This window comes from Rhododendron vialii, chromosome 10a, assembly GCF_030253575.1.
Source record: "Rhododendron vialii isolate Sample 1 chromosome 10a, ASM3025357v1".
Taxonomy (NCBI): domain Eukaryota; kingdom Viridiplantae; phylum Streptophyta; class Magnoliopsida; order Ericales; family Ericaceae; genus Rhododendron; species Rhododendron vialii.
The window spans coordinates 24,738,840-24,752,152 of NC_080566.1; the positions used below are offsets into that span (position 1 = coordinate 24,738,840).

General features: G+C 38.2%; 1 long non-coding RNA gene across 1 annotated transcript; it reads right to left on the reverse strand.

Moving 5' to 3' along the window:
* Positions 1 to 861: 861 nt before the first annotated feature.
* LOC131303400 (uncharacterized) lies at positions 862 to 5,281 on the reverse strand. Its single transcript, XR_009192020.1, has 2 exons — positions 4,873 to 5,281; positions 862 to 2,236 (listed from the first exon to the last, which is right to left on the reverse strand). It is a non-coding gene; the product is annotated as an uncharacterized LOC131303400 (long non-coding RNA).
* Positions 5,282 to 13,313: the final 8,032 nt, after the last annotated feature.

Sequence of the window (13,313 nt, forward strand, 5' to 3'; positions counted from 1 at the left end):
TAAATCAACCCTTCCATTTTAATGTGCCAATCCAAGACCATGACATGGAGTGTGCATTGCTGGACCGTCTTTTGGAAAGTTTCTTGCAAAGTTATTTGTCTCTCTTCTTCTTTTTTTTGAATGGCAGTTATTTTTGTTATCTTATGTAAATCTTTTTTTTTTTTTTTGGAAGATGAGAATGTAACTTTATAACTAAATCTTTTTTACCATGGATAAATCTAAAGATTACTTGACTTCTTATATCTCGTTATACATATGGGATATTGGGCGGTGGTCCCGTGGATGTACATGGATTTCAGCATGATACTTGTAGGTATCTATGTATGAAAAGGATATTATTTTATTTATGAGAAATCCTTTATTATTATGTTTTAAATCGAGGGCGTAACAGACATCATTACAGTTTTCACATCAACTTTTACCTATACCTTTCAAAATTATCCTTCACTTTTGCTCATTTGTTCTTTACCCATTAACTTCTCCTAAAAAAGGACAAAATGAGGATTTTACAAAATTTTAACCATTAACTTTTGGGAAAATGACGGCTAAGGACATGTTTTGATAATTAATACTCGCTAAGGACATTTTCAGTATTAACAAATGTTCTTAGCATGTCCTTAGCGGGTATTAATTATTAATACACATCTTGAGCCGTCATTTTCCTTTAACTTTTACTTTTCAAACTGGACACTTCTTAAAGGACAGTTTAAAATGGAATATAAGACTCTTATTTGAAAACGAAGAGAGTAATATATATAGTCTTGGAAGTAAAAACGGAAGGTGGTTGAATTGTCCATTTCTCCAAAATAACTTTTCCTCTCCCCCAAAATCCTTGTTATATATGTACCCGAAAAAAAATTCTTTTTTGATCGGCAAATTTTTTTTATTAATCTCCAAAAAAGTACAAAGATTAAAAGAACAAGAGCAATTGAAAATTAAAATTAATTAATTTTCAAGGCTACCCAAGACTCAGGTGTTGGCTAGAAACCAACAAAAAAGACCGTAAACAAAATGCAACCACCCCTGCCCATCCAAGACAACCACCACACCCCATCCTCTGATTCGCCACCCCATCGGAAAAGACGCTTCTATGCCACCATTAGAACCCGGGGAACCAATCCCTGTTGTTGTCCAGAGCAACACAGAAAAAATGCCTCTCCACTATCGAGATACCTGACCAAATGAAAATCATAGCCGCCGCACACCGCCCATCAACCACCATCTACCACAGGCCAACCATACCAAAAAACCACCAAACACCAAAAAACAGAGAAGACCCATGTTGTCCAGCCCCGAAACACTCCCAGGTTCGGTCGCCAAGAAATCCGCAAATCGATCCTCACAAACAACCAAAGGCACTGAGAGCAAAGAGAAAACGTCGTCGAGACAACCCCGCCTCGGCATCACCCAATGAAATCTCCGAACAGATCATCCCGCTCTATTCAAACGACCCAACTAGATCCTGTTGCAAGGTTTCACTTGCCGTTAAGCCAAATGGTGCAAACCAAAATACCAAAGGAATCAAAGATTCAAAGAAATGAGCAAAATCTCATTAAAGGGGATAAATCCCAAAGGGTAGAGAGATAAACTATGTCTCAATCAATATATTCAATATTCTTAATAACAAAAGCTTACAAATGAGAGACTCACTCACCTATTTATAGACTCAATACTCTACTAGCCCTAAAGACTCTATAATGACATAAGTAACCTTAATTCTACTGCATCATACACCTCCTCTAAAAACAAAACAATTTGTCCTCAAGTTGAACAACAAAACTCAAAGACACTTAAATAAAGAAAACATAGAAGTGATTCTCATGCCGCTCTGAATTAGACATGTGGCTACATGTCACGCCCTCGATTTTCAGCTAAAATAATAATATATTTTTCATAACAAAAGTCTTCCTCTCACACTATATTTACCCTTAACTGACATGTCAATCCAAATAAAGAATCAAAGTCTCTTCTTCTTCTCTCTAAATTTTTTTTTTTTTTACGTAAAGTCTCCAAAACGTCTTCCATTAAAAAAAGGGCTTCACAATAATCAAAGAGATGAGTTTATACATAGCTTTACATATGTTCAAACCAAAAGATACTACATTCAATTGCAGGTGAGGTACACAACATGAATTAGACTAGTTGATAAACAACTCCTTAATAATTCCAACGAAGCTCCCAAGAGACGTCTCCATGTGCACTCCATGCAATCCAAGCTAAGTGCCATGGCGAGTACCTGAAAGGATAGGGTGAGCTACACTAGCTCGTAGAGATATCCATACCTAAATTACATGCAGAAGCGAAGACAAATCACAAGGGAAAACATTTTCCAAAAGCATACGTGTTTTGTCAAAAGTGAAGCTCAAAATGTCATACTCATGCTGGAAAATATTTAACTCCATTTCTCAAACACCAACACTCTCAACCACACACGCCAATATTCTTAAATATCTCAGCTTACCGCTACGGCATTACCCCACCCAATCCCTGCTTTTTCATTTCCATTTTATTGACCTAAAGATTAGTCTGAGTTCTTTAACAAAATGTTTTACTTTCTTTTCTCATACAACTAACCAACCTCTCACCAAAAATATACACACTAGGCATGTAGAGCTAGAACATAAGGTAAGCAATGACAAGTCGAACAATATCACACCTCAACGAGGAAACTCTCCCGTCAATCCCAAATCAAACTTCAAATCTCAACATCTAGCAAAACTCCTCCACATTAAGATTTCCCTTATAAGTCTGACGAACAAATACCATATATGAAACTCTCACAATGCATCACACCACGAGGTACCAATTACACATTCACACAGAACAAGATGCCCATCACACATCAGGAGAACAAGCCACAGTGATTTGGAGGTCTAAAGGGAAAATTAAAAGAAAACATGTATTAACACATTAGACGATCAAAGTTAACAACTCAAACTGACATTTTCAATCTTAGTATGATAATAAATAATAACAAGATTCTCCATTTTCACCATGTCACGCGTTTCGATTTTATTTCCGGGCATTAAGGACCCCGTGCGTCATAGTAAATGTCTTTTGTTCCAAGTGCACATTCCGGGTATTTGGGACCCCGTTCGTCCCCTGCCGGTCATCGCACCAATAGGTGGACCCGTTCACCTACTACCGGTCATCACACCAACAGGTGGACCCGTTCATTCCCTGCCGGTCATCGCACCAATAGGTGGACCCGTTCATTCCCTGCCGGTCATCGCACCAATAGGTGGACCCGTTCATTCCGGGTATTTAGGACCCGTTCATCCCCTGCCGGTCACCACGCCAATTGACGGGCCCGTTCAAGTTTCCTTAAGCCATTTCATTACTCATGTCGTTGATTACTATTACATCACTAAGTCACGAAGTCACGAGGTTCACAACTTGCATTCGGTGTTCGTGTGCTCCGTTTCAATCATATACCTCACATAAAGTGGCTTTAGTTCTCTTTTCGGCATTCGGCAATCGTATACATTAAGCTATCGTCATACTTCCCGTTAAGTGTAAGTTAACGTCCTTGAACTCATAAAGATACATACCATCACTTATGGAAACAAACCACGGCATTAGAATATGAGAACAAGAGTTTTTACAAAAATCTGCAGTGGCTACGGGTAGGACCAAAAACGGACTACGGGTAGCAGGACAAATGTTCAGTTTCTGATCAGTGGCTACGGGTAGTACCAAAAACGGACTACGGGTAGCGCCTGGAAATTTCAGCGCGATACACAGATTTCAAGGGCCAACAATACACTTCAAAACAACAATCAAACACGAGATTTTAGGTACAAATTCAACTCATCAACGTATAGAACAAGTAAGAAATCCCTACATATCAAATTGGCGAAATTAATCATTTACATTTGACCATATCCAATTAAACAACATGAATTCCAGGGCGACACTTAAACCATTGAAAAGTAGACTTCTTCTTCTTTGAATCCATAGGTCATACATCAAAAACAAAGTTCGGGTAACCTAACTACGGCCTTGCGATTATAGCTTCAACATAACAGTAAAAATTGGTGCAAAGGCAGAATTTAGGTCAACTTTGGATGCAAATCTGTTATCGCTCGGACATACCCATGATGCATGGGATGTATCGTTGGAAAGCTCTATGTGTCTAGTTTCTAACAAAACAAACGGTGCGTCATTTCGAGTCCCGAGCCAGGAGTTATGGCCATTTTACCAAAGTCCACCGGTGCTGTCAGATTCTACGCGGGAATAAGTAAAATTGATTGAAAAATCATAACTCTTCCAACTTAAACCCAAAAATATTGAAACCAACGCCAAAAGTCGCACCACCACAAGCCCTACACTCAGTAAAAATCCCAGGTTCAGAAACAAGAGGAGATTAACCCAACAATCAATAGAAATACAGATTCGCAACCATTTTCGCCCTAGTCGACCAACCCTACGTTAGAAATTCACCAAAAATTGTATACTTAACCGAATCACTTGATTCCAACGCCAATCCCTTCTCAACTTAAATATGTAGCTCCTGTAAAAGACCCAAAGCCACCAAATTGTTCATCGTGCCCAGAAAATTAAAAGAAGACAGCCACGCACAGATTCGCACATCCAGGGAACAGCCGGTATTCAAAAATTCATAACTAATTGTGTGATTATCCGTTTTTCATGATCTTGGTACCGAAATCTTCGTATTGAAACGTACTTTAACTGTTATGAAAACACTAAAAATTGGTTCCTAGCAGAAGGGCTCCCAAAAGACAGATTTCCAAAACCCACGAAATTTTCAGCATATACCAGATTTGTTCAAGACTCAAAATAAATGATCAAACTTGATTCTCGCACATTAAACCAACACTTAAACATGTAAAGAAGGCAGGAGATCCGTACCTCGAAGGTTGAAATTAAAACCCCAAGAATCTCCAGGCAAAACCTCTCCCGAAAATACCTCCTCCGAGCTTTCCAACGCGATCAACGGCTAGAACTCGACTCTAGGAGAAGAATACTCCAAGATCCCTTGGTTAATTTGAGATTTGGGGAAGAAATTTGAAGAGAGAGAGAGAGAGAGAGAGAGAGAGAGAGAGAGAGAAGCCGTGGGAGAGATGAGAGAGTGGCGTGGGTGTGTGTTGTGTTTACTGTGAGAGAAAAGAGAGAATTATAATTGAGGAGAAAATTATCTCCTACACCCACACATACATCTATCACATGCCATACACTCACATATTTCACAATTGCACCGAATTTTCAACTTCTTGCACATCAATCCCCAATTCATTATCCACCGTAATAATCAATTCTTTTAAAAAGGGTCCTCTAATATCCCCAACATTAAAAATAAAAAGGTTTTTAATACGGGTCTCTACACTACATTCCTTGATCAACGGATCACCCTCAACACAACCAATATTCAATATGAGCTTCTTCTGAATACATCCACCGCGGCCATACTTAGGTGTGAATAAGCAATCCATTTGGTATGTCTTTGGTATAGCAAAACACCTTCAAAAGATCTCTGAACACATACTCCCAAAATATACTTAGACCAATCATCATTCGAAGATATAAAAACGTACACCACATCATACCCAAGACTTGCTCGAGTGAACACCATGCCCAAGGGGTCTTCAAACTGTTCCATGAGTGCTTCTGCTTGTTTTGATGAAGTCTGGTGAGTGGGCGTGGAGAAAAGTTTTGGCTTGGGGACCAATGTACCACAAACTTGAACATCTTGCAATTGGGGCAATTCGGGAGGCAACACTTGAAAGCAATCCTCGACATGTTTTTCAACCAACTCTTCATCAAATAGTGTAGCTTCCAAATCATTCCCGTAATCTTCAAGTTGAGTGACTTGTTCCAAAGGCAACTTGAAATTCAAGTCTTGAGAGCAATCTTCAATCTCAAGGTCACAACTTACCTCTTTTCCATAACCTTCCGCCAAAAGTTCCTCACCACCTTATCTAGGCCTAAGAAAACTTTCTTTGAGCATATCAATAAGCATTCCCTCTTCATGATTAACACCAAACTCTAACTTGTCATAAATAGGAACATCTCCATGTGAGAGTTCATCAAAAGTAGAAACATCATTATAACCAATGTCCTCCTTTGAAAATTCGTCGAACACAGTACCTCCCTCAAAATCATCTCCAAAGTCTTCATTTGGAGACTCAACAAAGACTGGCAAATCTTCAAACCCATCTTCGACATCAAAGACATAATCAAATTCAAGAACACCGTAGTTCTTCACTTGGGTGTTCATCAAAGATTGGAACATTAGTGTACCTACAATCATCATTACAACTTGGTCCTATCACCTCATTGAAAAAAAGAGTATCAAGAATGGGCTCACAAGCCTTTTCACCAACTTTCAACTCAAGAAATGGTTCTCCAAGCTTAAAGCATATGAATATTCCACTAGATGACGGATTGCTTGCCTCCAAGGTGCCGGTTAAAGGTTGATTTTCAATTGGAACAGCCCTCAAGGACTTGCTCTTACCAAAACTAATCAAGGAATCGGCATTGAGATGTTTGATGTAAAGATAAGAATTCCTCCTTGAGCTTCTTCTTCATCTTACCCCATTGTCAAATCTTTTCTTTGTCTCTCCTTTGTCGATTAATTTTGAGTTGTATCCACCAATCTGAAGCTCTTCCCTTAAGGCAAGTAGATGCCAACTTCACTTTCTTTTCGTCAGTACTATAACAATATTCAAAAACACTCTCAATGGTGTTCAACCAACCAACGAACTCTAGTGGTCTTCCACAAAACTTGGGAAGTTTATTATCAACATCGTTCACCGATGTGTATTCAAATGTAAAAAGTCTTATGATGAATAGTGCAAGTCAATTATGAACAGTAAAAATGTCAGGAGTAAAAGTCATGTATAATAGTAAAAGTCATGTATAATAAATGTCTGTGGCAGGTAAATTATGTAGCGACTATAATTGGTACATGATGATGTAAGCAAGGTACCAATTATATGTTTATACTGTTTGTATGAGGTCACTACTCCTTCTGAACGTCTATAAAAGGAGGGCCTTACTTCTATAATCACTAAGCGAGTAATCAAGTCAGCTAATACAAGTATCCGTGTGTTCTATAATATCTTCCCTTGTATTCTCTCTCTCTTTGATCATAACCTACTTCGTGTTTGTAAACTTGGTATCAGAGCCATGTCTTCCATTCTAGCTTAAACCCCCTTCTGGGAACTTCTTTTCCAAAACTACTTCAAATCTTTTCTAAAAGAAAAAATTGAAGCGTATGCTCTATGATTGCCTTTTAAGGATCCTCCACATCAGAAACTTCATTAATTATTTTGATTAAAGAATTTTGTATCAGTGGGTTAAAGTACCTTGAGACTTTTGGCTATTGAGCGGTGTGTCTCGGTTTATCTACCCTGGTATATAGAATTTTATTAATCAAAATTGGTTGAAGATTTTAAGTGAAAAAAGAGAAGACTTGCTGTACGAAGGAAGAGAAGAACCCAGAATTTTACTTTAAGAAATAAATCATCTTTTTTCCACCCACTCCTCTGCTACGTCATCTTTAGTTCCTTCATGCTCTTCCACCAGTAGAAATTCCTCCACCTTTTCTTCTAACCTTGAATACTTGTATGAGTTTGAATACCTTCCTGATGATAGTAAGGTTCCTCTTACTGATCTCCCTTTTCTAAATCCCTATAATGCTTTTGTCAGACCCCAAACTTCTATAAAAAAAAGACCGTCACCCAACTTTTCTCCACAAAATGACCAACCTCCGTAAAGAATATGTTCAAGCCTCTAAGTTTGATCAATGCTTCATAGCAACTACAGAAGCTGAACAACTTTTACCTTTGGAAATCCCGGTTGATTTGCCTCGCCTTTGGCAACAACAAGGATTTACCCATCTTCACTTTGGAGCAATCAGATTGGCTGTCACTTTCCATGGCAGGAAAAGTTTACCTGTGACTTCTAGACTTGCTCTGGTAGACACCAGGTTTATCCAGTACCAGCACACATGTATTGCTACAGTCCAAACCACTTTAAATGCTGGAACTGTGATCTTTACCTTCTACCCCAATTTCAATATGCCATTAGCAGATCCTCATCTGCTATCCGCTTTGAAGGTCCAAGTTCAAATTGGTAGTGTCTCCCAAATTTCTACCACATATGTAGCAACCTTTCACTACCAAATGGCCTATCGCCTTCAAAACCATGTCTTTGACATGTCTTTACCGTCCTCCACCGATGAAGCCCTTTTCTTAACTGTCAACGCACCTCACCAAGCTTCTTGTGTCCATGTTCCACGACAGATTTCTCGTCCTGAGCTTCTCAAGCTTCTCCCAGAGTCTTGGGTTACAGCTTATGAGAAAAATCAAAACAAGCCCATACCTGTTCAATCCTCAAATCCAACTTTTATTTCAAAACCTGATGGTACAGTGGAGATTTCTTTCCCAAAAGAAACCTCTGCCTCATCCTCCACCCATCCTGTCATTTTTCCCTCTAGAATTGACATGTTTGTGGATGGTTCTAGGCCTGGCCCTCCAATTAAATATTTTGATCCCAGTGGTCTTCCAATCTTCTATTTCAAAAATTCAGAAACAGGTCATTGTTATTTTGATGCCTGTGACTGTGATGAGTGTCTAGAAGACAGTCTCCTAGAAGATGATGAGGACTTTGAAGATCCATGTCCATGTTCCATATGTCCTTCATTACCTCCCACTCCTTATAAATCTCCACATCCTCCTCAACCTCCCTCTAAAGATGGTTCTTCTGCTCAACCGAGTGGATGTCTTATGTTCACCTCATCTTCTTCTTGGACTAAAGCAGATTTTCCTCCTTTAGAATTTCATAGTTCCCAAGAAAGGACAACCCATCGGCATAAAATTTCAGATTCTACTACCATTCTCCCTGATGGTAGCACCAAAGCAGTGTCAGCAGCAAAAGCAGTAATAAATTGGCAGTCAGCAAATTCTCTAGCTCAAAACAAAATTCTTCAGAGAATTGCTAACTCCCAGCAAATTTGGAGAATGTTGTCCATAAGAAGTTATCAACTTTGGAACTTCTTATCAAAGATTTGCAGCAAAAAATTCAAAATATTCACCAGGAACTTCTCCAGATGGCATATGCCAACCAAGCATTTTCAGCAGCTTTTTCTCAAAAGGATGCTGAAATGAAGCATCTAAAAAATCAGCTTCACTCACTTCAAGCTCAGCAGTATTCTCAGCAAAAAAGCCCATTTGACATGTTCACATCTTCCTCTCAACAAAGTTTGTTTGGGTATCCTCAAATGTCTCAACCCTTACCTATAAACCCTACCTCAGAATTTGGTGAGTCAAGCTCCATCTTTAGGAGCTCATCAACTTTCCTTCCTCCACCAAAAAGACCATCTCCACCAAAACTTCCTTTCCCAAAGCCCCAGATAAAACCTATCCAACCTCCAACAATTCCGTCTCCACCGTCTACATCTGCTCCAACTACCTCTACTCCTTCCAAACCATCTGACCCAAGTTCAAAGTCACCCCAGTTAATGGTTCAGCCAACATCTAACCCTTCCAAAAATCCAATCTCCACTCTCCTACATACCTTAGCCACTATACCAGAAGCTCCATCTCCTGAACCAACCATTGAGTCTGAATCGGATACTGAATCCATTGACTCAATGCCCATTCCTCATGTTTTCATGATGAATCCAGAAAATACTCCAGAGGAACATGTTGATGATCCTATTATTGAAGAAGGTCCTGAGTTTGATACGCCTCCAGAAATTCCCACTTTTGATTCCTTTTCACATTCCAATATCCACACCCAAGATTTCTCCTTTGATAACATTCCCCCATCAAAATGGTTGGATAAACTTTATGAAATTCATGCTTGGTGCACTGCTGCTATGCTATCTCCGAATGCTACACTAAGTATTGTTATTACTAAGTGTACAGCAAAATTTCTTGGCCGTCTACGTCAATGGTACTTAGCTCTTGGTGAATATCGACAGCTACAGCTTAAACAGCTGCCAACTCTTGATCAATTTATCTCAGTCCTGCATACTGAGTTTCTTGGAGACCATAATAACACAAAAGAGTTCGTTCGAGAGGAATATCTCAGCATGAAGTGCTGTTCATTCAAACGAAAAGATCTGGAGATTCATTATGACCGTATGTCTCAGAGATTTTATCTTCTCAACGGCATGGATGATGTCAATCTCAAGCAAGTCTTTCTCAATTCCTTTCCTGAACCATTGGGAAATGAGACAACAAGGTTACTTCACTACTACAAAAATAGATAAAGACCTCGGTTATTTGGTGTGATCTTTCACTTTTAATCTCGCATTCAAAACCGTGGTCTATCAAGGTGTAACTAAAAGTCTCTATATTTTAACCACATGATAAAAACCGTAATTAAAACTCATTAATACCGTGACTAAAAACATAAAAACTGTGATTAAAAAAGACAAAACCGTGACCTTTAATAGCTTAACATCTCAGTTTCATTATAAAACCGTGGTTGTTTAGAGAGTAATAATCTCAGTTTTTGAAAAAACCGAGATTGAAAGTGGCGTTTTCCTAAAGGAAAAAATTCCCCTTTATTTATCCCGCTGGGTTTTGAACCTAAGTCTTTTGAGTTTTACTTAGAAGCTTCAACCAACTGCACCACACACACTTTTCAATATATAATTGAAATATTTAATATATAACATATGCATTTAACATTAAAATATATTTCGAACATCATTTTGAACCTTCAAATATTAAAATTAGAAATTTTGATAAACATGAAAGTTGTAGCCCTTTGTGTTATTGTTCAAACCCAATTTGAATTATCTCAATTAATGGAGTTTTGAGCATAGAGTTGTACTCGAAATACATTTGGCGACGAAACGCAACCTTCATAAATTTCATCACCAAAGGTATCCATTTGGTGACGAAATATATTTTCATCGCTGAAAGTACCCCATTTTTTGACGAAATATTTTTTTGTAGAATGGTTGAGAGTGACATTTATTTAGGGGTATTGCGCGCGTAGTCGATTAAGGGGTAAGCGACTTTCAATTTTTCCTATATAAGAGCTTTCATCTCAAGTCTAAAAAAAAATGTGATGTATTCTCTAACTTACGATCTCAGTTTCTAGATGATTGAGATTAAAGGTTCTTTTTATCTCAGTTTTTCAAAAAATGAGATCTATTCTTTAAGTTACAATCTCACTTTTAGATTATTGAGATTAAAAAATCTTTTCATCTCAGTTTATTTCGAAACGAGATATATTCTTTCATATATAATCTCAGTTTTTTGAGAATGAGATCTATTCTTGAAGTTACAATCTCACTTTTTAGATTATTGAGATTAAAAAAAATTTCCATCTCAGCTTTTTCGTATAACTGAGATTAAAACTATAGTCCATAACATTTTATTACGCTTTTACAAAAAGTGAGATCTTTTTAATTTTTGGACCGTGATCTTTATACCATTTTGTAGTAGTGCTTCAAACAAAAGGATTGACGCTGAATGCAACATCTCTTGGTGGTATTTACCAGCACTCTTTGATTGCCTTAGAAAAATTGTGCAATCACCAGAAATTCCTCAGAACTCTTGAAGAACAGGAAAAACTTCTTAGCAAAGCATGTGACCGTCCTGACCTATCTATAAAGTGCAAAGATAAGAAGTGCACTTGCCGTCCTTCATATCGGAAGTCCAAACACTTTCAGAAATAGAAGTTCCAATCTCCTGGCAAGTATTCAAAGTTTTCAAAATCTAGCAAGTTCTCACGTCGGAAAAAATGGAAATTTTTCAAAAAGAAGAAGTTCAAAGGGCAGCGAAAGTCTGATCGCTGCTACATATACGGAAAGAATGGGCACTATGCAAAATAGTGTTCAAATAAGGCAACAAGGGACAAAATGGTGAGCTCTTTGGCTCTCATTGATGATGATTTTGAAGATGCTGATGTCGAATCTCTGTTTTCTATCGACAATGAAACAACAAATGAAGCAGTCCTTGCATTCACTTTTGATGATTCAGATGATTCATCAGAATCAGATGACTCTTCTGATGATCCTGACTCATTCCCTTACGAAGTCCAAACATTTGAGTTCTCCAATATCATGCTGGCTCAACCTTTAGCCAAGGTCAAAATCTTGCTTGGAAAATATAAGAAACCCATACCAGTAATCGCTTTCTTTGATACTGGTGCAGCAGCCTCCATTCTTAACCCAGCAATTCTTCCCAGGTCCTACTGGCAATCGTGCTTTTGACCCTTTATAGCAGCCAATGGAGAAACTTTTGTCATTACTTTGATCAGTAATCCTATTACCATCCAACTTTTCCCAGGATACACCATAAAACACCAAGTCTATGGTTCTGATCTCCTAAGAAAAGATTTATTGTTAGGCTTTGATATTCTCCAAAATCTCAGCAAAGTCTCTTGGCTCAAAAAAGGTTCAAAACACAAAAACTACCTGTTATTCTGGACCTCCCAACCAAATCTCTTTTCCATCGAAAATTTCTCTTCCATCAAAGAAGCCATAATCCAAACTTCTTGTGTTGAATCTCATTCCCAATTCCTCACCAAATGCTCCAACCCACTTTGGAAAAATCCAGATTTCTTCATTTCTCTTCCTTTTAAAAAAAAATGAAGACATCAACCCCACCAAAGCTACCCATCATGGAATGAACCCAGAACACTACCAGCTTGCTCTTCAAGAGCTCCAGCAACTCCAATCATAAGGTTTGATTGAGCCCACAACCTCTCAGCGGGCATGTGAAGCATTTTATGTGAACAAAAGGACAGAGCAGATAAGAAGAAAGCATCGCCTGGTTATCAACTACCAGACTCTTAATCATTTTTTGCAGGATAACAAATTTCCTCTTCCTCGAAGAAGTGTTCTTTTTGCAAACTTGCATAAAGCTCAAATTTTCTCAAAATTTGACCTAAAAGCAGGTTTCTGACAGCTAGGCATTCATCTAGATGATCGTCCCAAAACTGGTTTTTGCATTCCAGATCACCACTTCCAGTGGTCAGTCATGCCTTTTGGATTGAAAACAGCTCCATCTTTATTTCAAAAGGCCATGATTCGGGTATTTGCTCCTATTCTATCCTCAGCACTTGTCTACATTGATGACATCCTACTTTTTTCTCCAGATATTGAGTCTAATGTTGTCTTACTACAAATTTTTCATTTCCTAATCCAAACTCATGGTATCATGCTCTCAGAGAAAAAGATGCTTCCACTTTTGCTCTACACCAATGTGGAGCACCATAACGATTTTTCAATAGATTGCAATCCATTCTATTGGTCGTATGTTGCAAACGCCGTAACCTTTCAACCAAGGAAGTTACTTCTTCACTCAACTCTTTAATCTCATTCT